Here is a 17,770-nt window from a genome sequence, read left to right on the forward strand (position 1 = left end):
AGGCACACCTTGCCTGCGTGGCTGAGAACATTTATCTCCCACATGGCCGCTGTGGTGACTGGAGCAGCTGTTCCCAGGCACAGTGTGAAGACAAAATGGCGAATGGATAATGGAAGCATTGGGTTAAATAGGGGGTGGGCAGACAGGGGCAGAAGCCCCCCTCGCCCAATGGGGACAGGCGACAGGGGAATGACGTGGATCACAGCAATCTACGGGAACATAACAGAGGTGGGTACAGTGTTCTGGGACAAATAGGATTGCAAGGATGGGGTGACTGACACAGAACTTTCAGGAAGAATTCAGGAGTGGCTAGAAGATGGACATGTAAAAGCTCCTATGGTAGACAACTTGGAGCGAACCATTGTGAAAGGAAAATGGGGGTATAGAGAAGCGACTAACTAACATTTATTAAAACCCCTAACTGAACCAACCCCACATACAACACCCAAACTCTGTGAGTGTGCCACAGCCCAACACTGCTTTATGAACAATGTGTCCAACAGCTCTCAGCAGGAACTGGCTCTTTCCATGCCCTGCTTACCCTGGCTGGCCACACTCTTCTGGTTGACCTTTCCTTTGTCCTAATAGAGTTGAAAATACACAACTGTTTGGCATCCTGTGATGCATGCATTCCTCTTTCCCAACAGCACATCTCTCTTGGAATACATTCTGACTGTGATGCAGCACAGCTTCTTCTCCTTTCCTTGGAGAGCTGCTACCTTATCAGTTCACCCAGTAAGCACATGACATTTATTTCTGTCTACCTACCATTGCTAATTGGAGCTTTCCCTATTAATTTTTTTTTCAGATATTTTCTATGTTATGCCAAGGTAGTTTAAAAATTTTAGTGTTATTCTCCACTCCATGAGCCATTAGGGATCCTACACAAATACCCAAACCCCAGAAACTACCAATGCTGCATCATCGATTCTATTTCAGGGTGCTATTGGTCTTCCAAAGCTTAACCTGCTCTTTCTGTCAGCAAGTAATAGTTGAATTACAGATTCAAATGAGAAAAAAACACTTGTACAAAACCTATGCTAATTTTATATTAATAACAGAAAAAACTATTACAAAAGAAGTTATTATTTTATAGAAAAGATTTTTCATTCTGACAGAAACCCCAGCTCTTACAGTCTGATTGAGTGCCTGACCTTTCTTTCCCTTGAATAGGCCTTTTTATAGCTTGTTTCTAGATAGCTACACTGAGAAGGAAAGAAAAACCTGCAGTTAATCATCTTCTTCTCTAGAGATCAGAAATGGGTCAAGTGTAACTGTCCAGTATCTGAACAAGCAGTGTTAAATAAAAAGAATTAATGTCTTTATGTTTCTGCATGTTAATGTGAAAATATATTTGAGAATTCTTTTAAAAATCAGCCATATCTATGAAATATAGCAGCATAGTTCTTTCTGTTTATCATAAGAGCCTTTACACAAAAATAAAACTTGTCATCCCTTGGTGAAAAGCACATGTGAAATATTTGAGTGACTGTGCCACTTTAAAGTCTCAGTCAGTCTTTGCAACAGCTTCAGCGTAAATACATTTTTATCTAAACACAAACATGGGAAGAAATACTACAGTTATTGATTGCAAAAGTAATGCTGTCTGGTTACTATTTATTTAACAAATAATTCTGCCAAACAGAGAGCATATTCCTCAAAAACTTTATTATCTAACACCCCAGCTTTGCAAGTACTTTTTCTCTGTGTGTGTGGTTACACACGTAAGTAGTTCCTTTGATTTCAGCAATATTTCTCTGACTGCATTTACCTTCCAAAAAGCCTTTTTCTTGTCTGAGTTAAGCAGATGACAAAGTCAAGGCAAAGGAAGCCTGCAAGAAAGATGAATCGGAGGGATTTGGCCAAGGCTTCCTATGCTATCATGGGAGAAAGGTGACTGCTTCTCCAAAAGAGCTGCTTAGAGAAGAAGCTTAACTCAGGGCTTCCCAATCACCTTCTTGCAGTCTGTCCAGCTCTGGCTGCTGCTTAGGAGATTAGCCTATGAAACAGCCCAAAGTCAGATGCCTAAAGCCTAGGTTAAAACCATGCTCCATTATTCCCAATGTTTGCAGACCAGGAGCTGAAGCACATAATCCACCACGTTGTGGCAGCAATAAAAAGTATTTTTTCAGTTTCTAAATCCACTTCCCTGAGTAGACTAAACATGTAAAGTAGCAAACATGAAAGCTTCATCCCTAAGATATTTTAGACAGAAAAAGGTTCAGCTTTCTTTTTCTCCCAAGGCCAGGCATGCAGAGATTCCAATTTGAGGAACATTTTCTTTCAGCAAGAAAAATATTTCATAATCTGTATTTGTGGTGATAGTGGTAGTGTTGCAGTCAAGCCCTCAAAACACTTCCTATAACAAAAAAGTACTGAAAATCAAACTATGATATAAAAAGTTACAATATTAGCCAATTTTAATTATTACATGTTGTAGATCTGACAAATTTGCTACTTGGTCTTTAATATGCTAAATTGACACACACAATGTAAACAATTGTTGTAAACAATTATGTATTTACATTTTTTAACCATTGCATAATTTTAGCCAATTGCTCATTTGTTTTGCTGAGGAAAACAGTCTAAGATAAAAACTTCCCTAACATACAAAACATGTTTGCCCTCAAAATTTCAAAATTTCCAAGAGACTTAAAAAAGCCTTTTTGAAAACCGTTCACGTCTTTGAAGACTATGATAAAGACTTTGCAGACTTTTCTCCTATTTTCAAAATATTTTCAAATACTGACCTCTCCCCTTATAAGCATAAGCAGGCTTTAGAATCTTTAAAATTTACTAGGATGCTTGTACTACACAAGTAAAAGAACAAAAATATTGAGGAGAAACTATTTCATCTGGATTAATCCCATTTGAATTGCTACCTTATAAATAATGGGCTTCAGTAATCAGTTTTTAATCCAAAGAAACAAACAATAATGATGACTTGTATTTTAAATTACTTTACTGAGCAGTATATATACTTCAAATCTGAACACATATGTCACTTTACCCAGTCATCCATCACTTGATGATGAAACTGAAGTGTCCCTGACTGTGTAAAATTTATTCAGTGTTCCAAGATTTCAGGCAATAGGATAAGACCATCCTGCAGTGTGATGTTTTTTCCAGCTCTGAAATAAACACTAGGGAGTTTAATCCACTGTCAGAGACATTTGTCCTTTCAAAGAGCAATGCAATCTCTAAGACTGCAGAAATGCAAAGCAGCTGTTTCAAAACAAGATGAAGTAAGTCTATTAGTTCACTGAATGACTGCTGCACTCAGTATTTTTCAGTAGTGGAAGAAAATAAAATCTAACCTACCAAAGCATTTGGCCACTCTTCTGTGAATCCTCTGCATTTCTTCCTTTTCTCTGTCTATCACAGAGTACAGTATCACATTGCTTATTTGATTTGTTCCCTTTGGTTCATTTATTAGCATTGGACCAGACAACTTTTTGATACTGCTTAATGGAATGAGAGGACTAGCAAATACACTGTCCTCAGACCTCCCATTTCAAGTTCATGTTTCCTCCAAGGGTCAAAAATTTCTGTGTAATTCTGCTGAGATGATCCCTTTGTTCTAGACAATCACATTGGCAAGATTTTGAAATACATCTGCTCCTTAAGTATAATAGAAAAATAATGTCGAAACCCTATAAATAAGTAAGCACCTGTAAGACCTTGAAAATTGTATGATTTCATACCAATAACAACTTTGGTTGTAAAAACGGTAATTTTTTAACCAGCTATAAAAATTGCTGGTTTAGCTTCAGCTATTTCAGAAGAAATGCCTAATACACAAATGTTTTTCCGTTTGTGTTAAAAGGATCCATTCTGCTGCAGGCATCTTTACACCCATAATACTGAATCCACACTGAGTGAATAACTGTACCCAGGGAGCAGAACAAGGAAACCTTAATAACAGGCTCAGCAAGAGATCTCAGTCATTCTGATACCCTTTTGTGCAAGACAGGCTGAGAATGCATAAGAAGAAAAAGCCACAAGTAATTTGTAGCATTTCACAGTTACATTAACACCTCTAATTGTAACTGACAGGGCAATTAAGGCTGAAAAACATCCCAATACACTGCTTTGTACATGATGATTGTCCCACTGAAACAACAGAGCATGTACTCTGTTTGGAGGAAAAGTGTTTCACTTTATTTTCCTCCATTGAAGTAGATGTCCCAGTTCATCATGCCTCATTAGAGATTTGTGTTGCTATAAACATGATTATTTCAAACAATCACAAGCCTTTATATCAAGCACATAATTTAACAATTCCCTTCTCAATACAAGTGTCAACAAGGTTCTTTTTAAAAAAAGGATGTTAATTGTTATATAATCCATTAAAATAATGAGTCTTAGAATAATGAACAGCCAATATAGGCTGAATACAAATACATCACACATTGACCCTCTTTTTTTTTTTTTTTTTTTTTAATGAAATACAGACTATTCACCTCATGTGTCTGGGTTTACCAGGTCTTGTACACTGGTTTTCCTACCAGTCTTCCTTCCTCCCACACACATGCACAGCTCCCTGTGGTGAGCCATAACAAGCCAAGTTGTGTCCAATATAAGCAAGTAGCTAAATTATGTAACCACAAATTTACAGATTTTTTTTTTTCTGTCAGAACTTGATGCTTTGGGCCCAATATCTACACTACAGATATCTGTGGGGGAGAGAATACTTGATTAGATCTATTTTAATCCCAAGAGACTGAATGCCCATTAGTAGTAAGGCTGTGTTAGATGCCATCTTCAGGCATACCTTACTGTTTAGTTTAATCTAAAAGGAATCCTGTTTATTTGGCCCAAAACTGTTTCACAACATGAACTGAAGTAACTAGAGATGACTGAGAGATTTATGTCAAAAGCACACTCTTCCTCCAGATTAAAATGCTGCTGTAGATGCCTCTGAATCTGATTCCTCAAGTAAAAAGATAGTAAAATGTCCATAATTTAGGAGGAATGAATCCCCCTCCAGTTTCTGCACATATATTCAGGATTTAAAATGGGTGGGATCTTTTTCTAGTCTGAGAACTCTCCCCAGTCTTAACTGTTGACTATTTATTTTTCTATTAATCATTTGTTATATCCATCTGTATATCAAACATTAATAATATCTGGCTACAATTTACACACCTTTGATTGCATAGGATACAATCTTAAGGAATATATAAGAAAAAAAATAGTCTGAAGGCTGAATAATGATGTGACTAGCTGAATGATGTAAGCAGCTGAACATCAGAACAGGATGCTATAAAAATTAGTAAAATATCTGCCACTGAAAATGCTACTTAGCTTGCCCGTGTCCTGAATACACTAATCTATGGCCTTGACTTGTTATAGAACTTGTACCAGCAATTCCAGAGGTCCCTTCCTAATGCAGGCTTTTCTGTGCTTCTGAGACCAGACTAAAAATAGAAATTCCACACACAAGTTGAAAAAAATATTATCTTTCTTCCTCCCATTGGAATCCTGAACTGCAGCAGTTTGTGCATATTTTTACCTTGAAAATTATAAATAACAGCATGTTTTTTGGTTTTCTTTATTCACACAGCAGACAGTGAGAAAAATACAGAGACATAGGTTTTATATCCTCCCAAGTTTCTACCTCATCTATTACAACCTAGTTTCACCAGTAAAAGACTGATAGAAGGAGAATGCTAATGTTAAGAAGGCTTTAAAGAAACAGAATATCTCACAAGAAGTTTTAACACCCTCCACAAGCATTTGTGGGTAAAATCACCCTGCCCTCCTCTCCTTCCCATTCTTGATAAAGTCTTTGGGGGAAGAAACTCTAAAATTGACATACCAGGTAGCAGACTAGACAAGGAGAGTTCTTTTCAGCTGAAAATATGAGGGACAATTGAAGACATTGAGTTTCTGTTGTTCTTAATCTTTCTAAAGAAAGGAAGCACCGTTTGAGATAGTTTGCTTAGTAACTTGGCTTTTGTCACAGTAATGGCCTACTACAGACTTCCAAAGACAAAGGATTTACCAGATATCTTTCTCCATTTGTAACTGGTCTCCTCTGGACACTGTTGGGGTTGTGGACCAGGGCAAAGAGATGGCTATTCAGGGATGGCTTCTGATATGGAAGCTACTGGTCACTGTCTTCCATTCATATATCTCTCTTCTTCAGAGTCCATCAGTGCCCTTCCTTTTTTTTCCTGTACTCTAATTCAACCTTCTCTTCTGTCCTCCTTTTGCTAAATAACTCAGAGTATTTCCTTATGATACACTACTTAAATACCAGTGGCTGCCAAAACTTGCCTATATTAGCTTTGTACAGCAATTGCAAACACTTAGATGAAGTAAGTACAGAATGAGTCAGAAAATTCAGTAATATGAAGTGAAAAACAGGTTTAGAGTTTGGGTGGTTTGTTTTTCTTTCCTCAAAGTTGTGAGCTGCTTGTTTAAACATAGCAAAAGCTAAAAGATGTTTGTGTTAAAAGAGATTTTAACAGCACATGGCAGAACTTAAAGGAAGTCGAATATAAGATAATTTTTTTCCTAAAATATAAAGTACTATTGCAAATCACAGCTCAAATCCAGTGCCACGTCAGTTTTTACATTAATGTAAATGGAACTGCATCGTTGTTCCATGTTGTACCGCATTAGCACACCAGCAAACTCAGCAAATATGTACAGAGAAGGGGCAAACACCAGAGCAAGTGAAAACAACAAAAGCAATCAATGTTTCCCCATAAAGACAACCCCGAAGTATTTGCTTGAAGAATAAAGGGCTACTGTGCAGGGGGTAAGAAGTGCTCACAGCACCAGCCTGCCAGAGCTCAAGAAGTGTTTGGACAACACTCTCGGGCACATGGTGTGATTCTTGGAGTGTCCTGCACAGGACCAGGAGTTGGACTCGATGATCCTTGTGGGTCCCTTCCAACTCAGGACAGTCTATGATTCTATGATAAGGCTTCTCACTTTGGGGATTGTGACCAGGAGAAGTTACAGTCTTCTCCACTGGGTGGCAACATAGGATACAGCAACAGACAGAGCAGCTCTCTCCGCAGGACCGCCAAAACAAGGGAGTTTTCTCCAGTTGCTGTTTCACTTTGCAATGCTGTGAACACGGTTGGGTGGTGCGGGGGAGGGGGGGCGGGGAGGGAAGGCAGCTTTGAACACGGGTAATTGATTATGGACTAATCAGACTTGGTGCAGTTCAACAATCATTAATATAGCCCCCTCCAATTTCTTGTTTCTTTTTTATCGTAATAATGTAATGAAATGTGAACTAAAGTTATCATTAGATGTGCTGGAAACTAATGCTGACTTCTCATAAGTGGCTTTGCACATGCATCATAGCTACAGTTCTGCATTTTTTTTTATAATGAATCATTTTTAAAATCATTTGAACTAGTAGCAAGATAATGTAAGACACAAATAAGGTTAAAAAACCCCCACGAAGACTCTGCCTCTGATTTCTTTAACACACAGAATGTATTTTCTCTGACAAAATTCCCTAAGAATGTATTTTCTCTGACAAAATTCCCATAATTACAGTATGTATTTGTACCTCTTAATTGCCAGAAGACAGGTGAAGGTGATGGAGTATTACTGTCACATCCACACAAGTTTAAATGCATAAGCTCAGAATTATTTCAAACACACCTATAAATGAGAAAAATTAACTTAATACACTGCCTACTTATCAGGAGATGTTTTGCTAGGACATGAGTTGTTCTGTACCTAGAGAAAGATTTTGTTCTCTTTCTATGAAATTATAATCTATTTTATTCAAGGTCTAGTTAATATTTTATTCAAGGTCTATTTAATACTTTTGGAAAAAGGGAGGAAAAAAAGGGCAGTGTAAATCCCAAATAGTTAAAACGTTTTGGGGATTGACGCAATTATTAGAGAAAACTGCTCATCTGAATAACTGTATGATCTTTTTACATATGGCTTCTCTTCATGTATTCCAGTACAATTTGTGTACACAGCCGAGACGAGAGTTTTTCTTGTTGTGAGCATCTGCTTGACCCATCGTGTGTGCTGCAGCTACCCCTGTGAACCTTTGCAATGGCACTGCTGAAGCATCTGCCACACAGGCGCTTTCTGCAGAGGAATTCAGGGCCTAGAGGAACCTGAAAGGTAGCAGGGAACAGCAAATCAATGAGCTCTAGATGGAGTCCAGAAAACTTGGGTTTTTTTTACCTTCTGATAACATCTAAGGGTGGTGCATAGTGGTGCACTTGTAACTACAGCTCCCTGAGGCACGGGGGAGAAGTGACCCATTTCTGTACCTTCCTTTTGGTAGCCATGAAATATGCTCTGAATTGTGGTGGTTTTAACTGGAGTAGAGCTAATTTTCTTCACAGTGACTGGTATTGGGCTATGTTTTGGATTTGTGCTACACAGGTTTGATAATATAGAGATGTATTTGTTATTGCTGAGCAGGGCTCACACAGAGTCAAGGCCTTTTCTGCTTTTCGTACTGCCATGGTGGTTGGGAAGTTGGGGCTGCATGGGAAGCTGGGAAGAGACACAGCCAGGACAGGGAACCCAAACTAACCAAGGGGATATTCCAGACCATAGGACATCATGCTCAGTGTATAGAGTGGGGGGGAAGAAGGAGGAAGTGGGGAGTGTTTGGAGAGATGAAGTTTTGTCTTCCCAAGTCACTGTTACATGTGATAGGGCCCCGCTTTCCTAGAGATGGCTGAACACCTGCCTGCCCATTAATTCAGTCATTGTTTGGCTTTGCTTGTGTGTGTACCTTTTGCTTTCTCTACTAAACTGTCTTTATCTCTACCCCGGAGTTTTCTAGCTTTTACCCTCCTGATTCTGTCCCCAATCCTGCTATTGGGGTGATGAGCAAGTGGCTGTGTGGAACTCAGCTGCTGGCTGGGGTTAAACATGACAATCTTCCCATAGGGTGCAAATGTTTTACAATCAGACTTGTATGTTCTTGAGGACAAGATTCAGATGATCTAAGCTACGCAATCACTCTGCTGCACACTCCCAAGTGATTACAGTGGTTAGAAACAGCCAGTCCACTAGCACTAAGTAGGATGTGTCTCTCTCCATTGACTGCACAGACTCAAGAAGTCCAAATCAGATGCCTATGTTTGCATTGCTATAGATGTCAGTTGAATCTCACCCCAAAAAATGAAGTTGTACACTCAAAATGTTGTACACTTCCTTGTACACTCAAATATGGCATTGTCAACGTATGAATACAGAAGAATTAATTATATTGACTGAAACATGAGCTGAAATAATTTGCATTTTAAATTCTTCACAGGTGTCAAGGCAAATAAACAACTTCTGGCTGTTTGATTCAACTCTTTTTCACTGTAAATACATTCCTTTACTAAGCAATTAAAATTCCAGAGAGGGAGCAGAGCCTAGCTATCAGCTCTTGAACTGACTGGTAAAAAATTCTTGTTTGAAAAACTAATTCTATCTATATTAAAATATTTATTTGAAATTAAATGATTACTGTGAATCTCTGTGAATACAGTCTGTGCTGTCAAAAGACTGAAGGGCAGTCTTCCTAAATGAGATTTTGTTGGGTTTGAGCAGAGTAAAAACCTTCCTGTACTAGAAATGTATGTTGTCCAGGGTCAGTAATATTTATCTAGACATTCTTGTTCAAAACCCCTCTAAAATGGTTAATGCCACCTCTCTCCATTAGCTGCTGTCTAGCACCCCAGCACCATTCAGTGTTGTTCTTCAACCATTCAGAAATTGCAATGTGTTAACTGACAATGTTCAATACTTTTCGCTGCAAGATGAAACATCCTTAAATCAAAAACAATGTTAGGATTTTTAATTATATTTTATTTATTTTAAACATCTTCTGTTCAAGGATTTCAAGAAGCACTGCTTATATATTTTTCTTCCTTAAATAGAAAAGAGCAAGTTGTTTTAATGTTTGTAATGAATAATATTAACTGTCTGCCCTGCTATCTTTGTAGATTCCAGAAATACTTAACTGAACAATGAAAAAAATGCATTTTTATTAGATATAACATAGGTTAGGCTTGTTACTTCATCTATAACTGTTGCAGTAATGTGTGATTCAGATGTTTTAAAGACATCAGGGTATGAGAGTAAGGCATGTTAAAATAATGACTGCTGAGAACCTATTTTATACAGGAACATAAGAATCTCTCAAATATTGTCATTGTCATATTTGCAAAAACAACATGAAAATACAGGTTTTTATAGCACTTTATAAGAACTGCTTTATGAACTGTTAATAAGAGTTTATAATAACTGTTTATAAGAACTGCACCTTGCCCAGAAAGATTGTGGAGTCTCCCTCACTGGAGATATTCAAGAACTGTCTGGACGCAATTCTATGCCATGTGCTCTGGGAGGACCCTACTTGAGCAGGGAGGTTGGACCAGATGTATCCCTGTGGTCCCGTCCTATCTGACCCATTCCAAGATTTTGTGATTCTGTGGCTGAAGGCTTAAAGACTGCACAGGGACTTGAAGACCGGAGTTCTAGATAGCATAACATCACCCACAGTGAAAACGGGCTAAGGGAACAGGGAAAATTAATCGTCTTTTCATAAACACTCTAATTCTCTCCAAACCTGTTCCCAACTTCATCTTACATTTAAACTGAAACTTTGAGAAACTATGTGAAATGCAAGGTTTGGTGCCTTATTCAAGAATATGTTCCATCCTTGACCTATAGTACTGAGGAAGAATTAAACTGATGCTTTGTCTTGCATAATTAATTTATACAGTTTAGCTCAGTGAGCTTAATACATCACTTTGACCAGAAGATCAGTACTAGCAAAAGTAGATCAACATATGATATTATATGCAGTATAAGGATAAATATGGGTACCTAGTTTTCAAGTGAAATATCTGAAACACTTAAGACATAGCTGCTCAGGATTATTCTACTAATAATATTTAGTAATTTGTAATATTTAGTCTTTAGGTTATTTTGGTTTTTTGTGTCAGCATAGATACCCTGTATTAGCTTGAGTTACTAGATATTTTAACCTTTTATAACATAAATTCTACCAGTACTTTTAGACTGATGCCCTTTACAAAAGGGAGAAAAAGTCCTTCTAGGAAGTTCTATCCAACTGTTTGGAAGACTAAACTAACTGCATCCTACAAGGGTCCATTTATCTCTTCACCCAAAAAGAGGCCAAAAGGCCCATTCAGACATGCATTTCTTCACACAAATACCTGGATTACGTAAAATCAAGAATAACACGAGTTTTAACATGGCAAGCTCTTATTAACATAAGACATAAGTGTGTTTAACATGAGAGAGATTCACTCCTCAGACTAAGGAAGAGGCTACATCTTATTGCCCAGCAGTACACTAGAACGCAACCCCTCCATCCAAGGGATTTTCTCAAATATGCATAAAGATTCCCAACAGTTTGAAGGAAGGTCTTGCTGGTAGCAGAGATATCTTTATTCTGAAAGAAAGACAATTCATTGTGAGACTGGACTGGGTTTAATGCTTCTTATTTCCTTTTTCTCTCTCATAGGTATAAAAGCATGTTTTTAGGAGGGATCTGCACAGTCTCCTGTAACAATTTAGTTCAGCTGCTTTGATCTGTTATAATAACTTCTGATATCTTAGGTGCTACCTGAACACAAAAACCTTTCAGATTTGGATGTGATTATTCACATTAGTGCTTGGCTGGATCATTTACTAAGGCTGCAGCATGGTATACATGGGTGTACCTATGTCCTTTTCACTTTACTACACTTTAAAAATTAAAATTTCTTCTGAATTAAAGTAGCTTCAATTTGGGTTATTCAATGAACCGAGAGAAAAAAAAAGCTAACATCACTGATTTCTAAACTCACAGTGTTCATTAGTGCAGCTTAATTTTCCTGAGAGCCCATATGTAGACTAGTGCTAAAAAACTTTGACCCTAGAAATGCAGTGTTACAATGGAAATAGAACAAAATAGTAATTTTAATGACTATAAGACAATTTATGCTTCCAATCATATAATTCTGAAGAAATACAAGTAGAAGCTGAGCTGCTAAAGAAGATAAGAAACCATAACTTTTATTAAGAAGGATAAAATGATATTTCGAAGTACATGCCCATAGACTAACTGTTCTAAATGGCAGATTAGTTTTACTTCATTAGAGAGGATCTAATGATTCTTTTGACTACAAAAGCAGCAAGAAATACTTCATAAAACTGGAAAGAATAATATTTGTTTCTAGAAAAAATAATGAATGAACAAATTTTTGAATGCATTAATAAAACTATATGAATACCAATTTTTTATCATCTGTATTATATAAATTACAGTAAAAATACCAATCTGTCCACATAAAAATCTATAGAATATTCATCAAAATAGGATTACATAATGCAAATTTTTCTTATATAAAGAAAAACTTTCTGCAAAGTTTCACGATTAGACTCATAGGAAAAATTTGTGGTTTTCACATAAGTGTCCGAAGCAATTTCCAGATCTTTAAAGGCACCCTGCTTGAATATCTATGTCATCTATAAAAATGTAAAAAGCAAAACCCTCAGCACAATTTCAGTTTCAAAAGCACACTTTCACAGTCAGTGCAGGATGCTCAATGAAAATCTGACCTATAGATGTCAAGACAAAAAGTCTTCAGCAGAGGTTACATAATAATACAAAGGTTGAAAGGAACATCTGTAAAAGCTGCAGTGCTGAACATTATTACACTGAAGTCTCCTCTCCAGACTGGTAAAGTTGCAGAGTTTATAGAAAATTGCTGTGGGCATTAGAGCGAAAGAAGACCCCATAGACAATATTTCACAACCCAAAATATTGTTTAAATTACTCATTGAGGGTGCTGTATCAAATTGCCATGGCTAGAGGTGATAAATAACTTGGGTTTAGAAATATAAAATGTTTCAGAGTATCACTGTGTGAAATTGTAAAATATCACCAGACTTACTATTTGAAAGAGAACCTGTATATCTAAGTTGAATTCAGTAAGAGCATATTTCTTTTATAAGAACTTCAATGAAGTACAAACTTTCCATCTAGTATAATCTACTATGATTCCTAGTTATTTATTCTATGTAAGGTTTATTTTTGAACTATGCAGCAAAGTCTCCTGCATGAGTTTTCCTTGGTTTTAATATTAACCCTTATACAAAAAGGAGACAATAGATTTTTATTCTTATTGCCTCCATTCTTTCATGTTATGAAGTGTAGTAAAGTAGTCCTGAATTCACCTGGAAAACCTTTAAGAGTCATCAGATCACTAATAGTAAATTGTGCTTCCTATTTTTCTATGATTGTGTAAAATGAAAAGCCAAAACCTTCCAAAATGAAGGTACAATGATGCAATAATTCAAACTTGGAATATTCTTTGTCACTGTTCTTTCTCATGTCTACCTTTGAATAGTCTTCTGTGACTTTAAACATGCTACATATAGTTTATTTAACATGGTGCTAATCATGTTTTTAATTTTAAAAGTCAATACAATTTGTAAATTACTACCAACCTAATAGAAATTAATTCACCCACTGTCCGAACCCTTCTGTTAGAGGCTCTGCTGTGCACGCCAAACAAGTGCAATGATTCTAGGGCAAGCACTACAGAAAATGATATATTTGCTTGAGCAAACAAAATGAAAAGTAGATTATTTATTTTGAGGTTCTCAAATGTAATACATACTTTTTTGATTTTATGTAATTAAATCCATTCCACCCTGAAGCAACATGAGATTTATCTAAGCATATACTGAGAATAGATATTACCAATATTAAAGCAGGAATGACTTTTATTGTTATAACTCACAGCAAAATAGGGAACAAGCCCCAAAATTATTATAAACAAAGGGGTCTTACACCAGTTCATATCTTTTCTGTGTTGACACAGAAATATGCATCATAAACCCCTCTCAAACTGACTCAGTGCTTTGGCATCTGAAAACTTCTGGTTCTCTTGTTGTGGAAAGCTAGTGGTGTGAAGATTTTTGAGTTCATGGGAAGATTGAATGTTCATAGTTCTGGGTCAGGCATTTGCAAAAATTTGCGTATTTTGAGGAAGTACAAGCTTACAGTTGTTTTTTCTCTATGATCTGTTCCGGTCCTTGTTGGCAGCAGCCTGTTGGGCAAAGCAGTAAGAGCCATAATGGGCTGTTCCTACATTTTAAGTTGCTCAGGCACATCTTTTGCATAGGTGTCAAGTGGTATCTTAGACAGCAGTTTACATTTTTCCTTGTTTTAAAAAGTGATGATTAGTTCAAATAGAAGGAAATTCGAATCAATTTATTAATTTCCCTAATATAACCATTTATCTTCTTTTGTTGGGTAAGAACAGGAACAGGTTTGTAGTAGTTTCAGAATATTTAAGAACCAAAAGAGAAAATTTCCCCGGCCTAAGAGCTGTGCTAAAGCTAAGCATTTATTTGATGAGAGATGCTTATTATAATCACTTTTTAACGATTTGCTCAGCAATTAAAATCAATCATGCTGTTTAATTTCTCTTAATTTGGATACTTCAGATATGCGCTTTATATGAAATTCTTCCTTCAAAACTTGATTAGCTGTTTTTAATAATCTCCATTACTCCTGAATCCTTCAACACATAAAATATGACTATTTTTTCACTCACATCTATTTTTATTTCAGTTAAATTGCTGGTCCCAAGTTATACAGTATATATTATGCTCTCCTCTGTGTATTTTTAATTTATCTCTCTTCACATTCTAGCCAGGCTCTCTGGACAACCAAAGCTGTATAAATGTCAGTTAAATATCTTTATGTTTGTCAAGTGAAACAATCTCAGTCTATTTACATAGCTCCTGTTATTTTAGCTTTAAGGCTAAGATGCCACTGAAATTCCAAACTCATATGTTTTGGTAGTGCATAACTTATTAATTTCAATTCCTCTTTTTCCACTGAATTTAATGAATCCTATAACACTAAATTCCAGGTACTTCATCACAACACTCAGCTGTGGCTTTGAAAGTGAAGTTTGAATTTCAATTTCATGCTAGACCACTGCAGTCACACAATTGGGTAAGACAGGGGAGGGGCTGAAGACTCCTCTGAGATGTCTTGTGCCTCATGCTGCAGTGACACAGACCTCATGAGAGTGGTCTTGCTTCCGCAAGTCCTGACCACTACTGATGCTGCTAGGGATGAATGCAGGAATATGGGAATCCTGGGCTGAGGTTTTGATGAAAGCATAAGCCTGTACTTTGTGAAACGCTAGATCCAGAACAATTTCTTGAATTGCAGAATCAAGGGCCATATTTCCATAGCATTGTGATTTGGGAGAAAAAAAAAAAAGAAAAAAATAAAAGAAGGCTTAAACAAAAAATTGAACAGCTGAAGTGTATGAAATGTAAACTGTTAAGTAAGCTTTCATTTCAATAAAACCTTTTTTCATTTTCTGACCTTTTCCCATCCACGCTTGATAATCTCTTGGATAGCATTAGAGAAGGCAAAGGTTATAAGACTTAACTGATATCAAATATTGTCAGAGAGCTGATTAAACCTTTGAAATGCTTCCTTCAGAAAGATGCACAAAAAAGGAAAATTAAAAACTGCAAAGATTTTTTTTTCCTCATTCATCTGTCTTCTGTCTTCAGGGCTTTTTGCTACCTGCAGCTTGAAACACAGATACAGCAAGTAGTCTAAGCAATCTCCTCAGGTCCTGATACACCAGTAATACATAGTTCATTATATTGTGTTCTCATGTCAAGCCTAAATTTCAGTCATCAGCATGGCACATGTTTTTGAAACAGAAGGCAAAAACAGATGGAAAATAATAATCTCAAAATAGATAAAATTGATTTATCTTTAACTAATTTGAACAATGTAAACCTTTCCCCATCAGTGCCAGAAACACTGGTGAGATTCACTGATGAGTTCATCAGTATTGTTATTTATTATTATATTAGTGGGCAGGCAGGATATGGGGAGAAAGAAAAAAAAGGAGTAAAGAGAGTGAGTGTACAGGTTCTTCAGTATTTAAAGGGAAAAGCAATGATGCCTGCTCAGTCATTATTGCTTCTAAAATGTCACGGTATCCTGGCATCATGACAATAGAAGTTGAGCAACACAGGATTTAGATAATCCTAGTTTCAAAATCATAGGGCTAGAGGAGATTTTAAGAAATTATCAAATTTATCTCCACATTGCTAAGATAAATCATCTTTTGTTGCATTGTTTCTTAGTGCCTGCCTTGCCTATTCTTAAAAGTCCTTCTTTATGTAGCTGCTGGACAACAAAACTACTTGTTTTTGTCCCTGTCACCAGAAAAATCTTGATAATGTTTAAGCAGAATATATTTTAAATGCTTGCTCTGCATCCCAGCCATTATACAAGCATTATACCTTCTTCCTAGGTGATCACTTCTGTAGTAACAATATTAACAGTAAAAAACCCTTACCTTGGTCAAAGTGCAGGACAGCTTTCCCCCCTTCAGTTACCAAAGAACAAATATAAAAAATTACAATTGAACAAAGGGCATTTTGACTGAATGAGAAGGCAAAATGAAGGGATGGAAGAGGACAGATCTGAGTGCCTTCATGAAGATAGTGAAACAGGAGATTGTGTACCTCAAAGTATTTAGTGTACAGTCAGAGGTCTTGAGATGTAGGAACTAATCTGCAGGTCTCAGCTCCATTTGATAATCTAGAGCAACTCGGGGTTTCCTGCTCTTCTGGTTTTAGTAATCATTCTGTACTTCTACTATCTACATCTCAGCTCTTTCAGGAAACTGACACTGACATTTACTGACCAAAAATATAAATATATATGCATTAATATATATACAATGACAAATTTTTTTTGTTAAGGAAATTTTTAAGTTAAACTAGTAACGCAGTGTTATTCCTTACTTTTAAGATACAGTGGTTTTGTCACCCATTATATCTTTGGGTGGATCCAATATTAAATATATTGTACACACACACATACATATATAAAAGCATAGATATAAGCATATATATAGCCTATATATATATATATATATTAGCATAAGTATTAAATTACTTTTAAAATAACAATGAATTTAGAAAATTTAGGGAATGTTTGATTTATCAGGACCTTAATGTCTAATCAATCAAAATCAAACAGTACAGTATAGTAGTATAAACAAAGTAATAGTATAATCATATAACATAATAGATACAGCATAATAGTATCATATGATAAAATAAGAAAGGTTTGAAAATATCTAATGTATTAATAATAAGTATATAAGCAGACACAAGTAATGATAGAAGAACTTTGTTCTTAGGGAATATGTAATTACAAAACCCTCACTTTATATTGTTACTGAAATATTTGGTAGGAATACTTTAAGTGAACCAGGGAATGGTCAGAAAAACAAAAGCAAGGAGGTACAGTTGAGATTAAATCTCAAATACAGTCACCTAAAGAAGGAACACAGCATCTTCAGAAGATTGTTGAAATCCTTGGACAAAGGTTGCCAGTGAGACTGTCAAGGGAGTAATAAACACTCACTGGACTTTGGTGCTGCCAAAGCACGTGACTCCCAAGAAGATAAAGGAAAGTGGGCCTGTAGCTGTTTGATAAAAGGATGTCACTAGGTTTCCTCATGTATCAATTAATAAATGACAGGTCCTATCTAACTTTTTAGAAATACCTAAAGGTGCATATTGCCCACTGCTCTCTCGATTTGCTGTCTCACACTTTACTAACTCTCCTCACAGCCTTCTTTGATATGACCTTTGATACTACCTACTAATCCACACCACATTAACATAATGATTTTTAGTACAAATAACTGCAACAAACTTTTCAGTATTTTGGTCTCTGTCATCAGGAAGGGAA

At 36.3% G+C, this 17,770-nt stretch overlaps 1 protein-coding gene across 6 annotated transcripts in view; it reads right to left on the reverse strand.

Moving 5' to 3' along the window:
• GPC5 (glypican 5) overlaps positions 1-17,770 on the reverse strand; it is a 232,117-nt gene that overhangs the window by 99,068 nt on the left and 115,279 nt on the right. The gene's annotated exons all lie outside the window — the stretch shown is intronic.

This window comes from Vidua chalybeata, chromosome 2 (genome assembly GCF_026979565.1).
Source record: "Vidua chalybeata isolate OUT-0048 chromosome 2, bVidCha1 merged haplotype, whole genome shotgun sequence".
Taxonomy (NCBI): domain Eukaryota; kingdom Metazoa; phylum Chordata; class Aves; order Passeriformes; family Viduidae; genus Vidua; species Vidua chalybeata.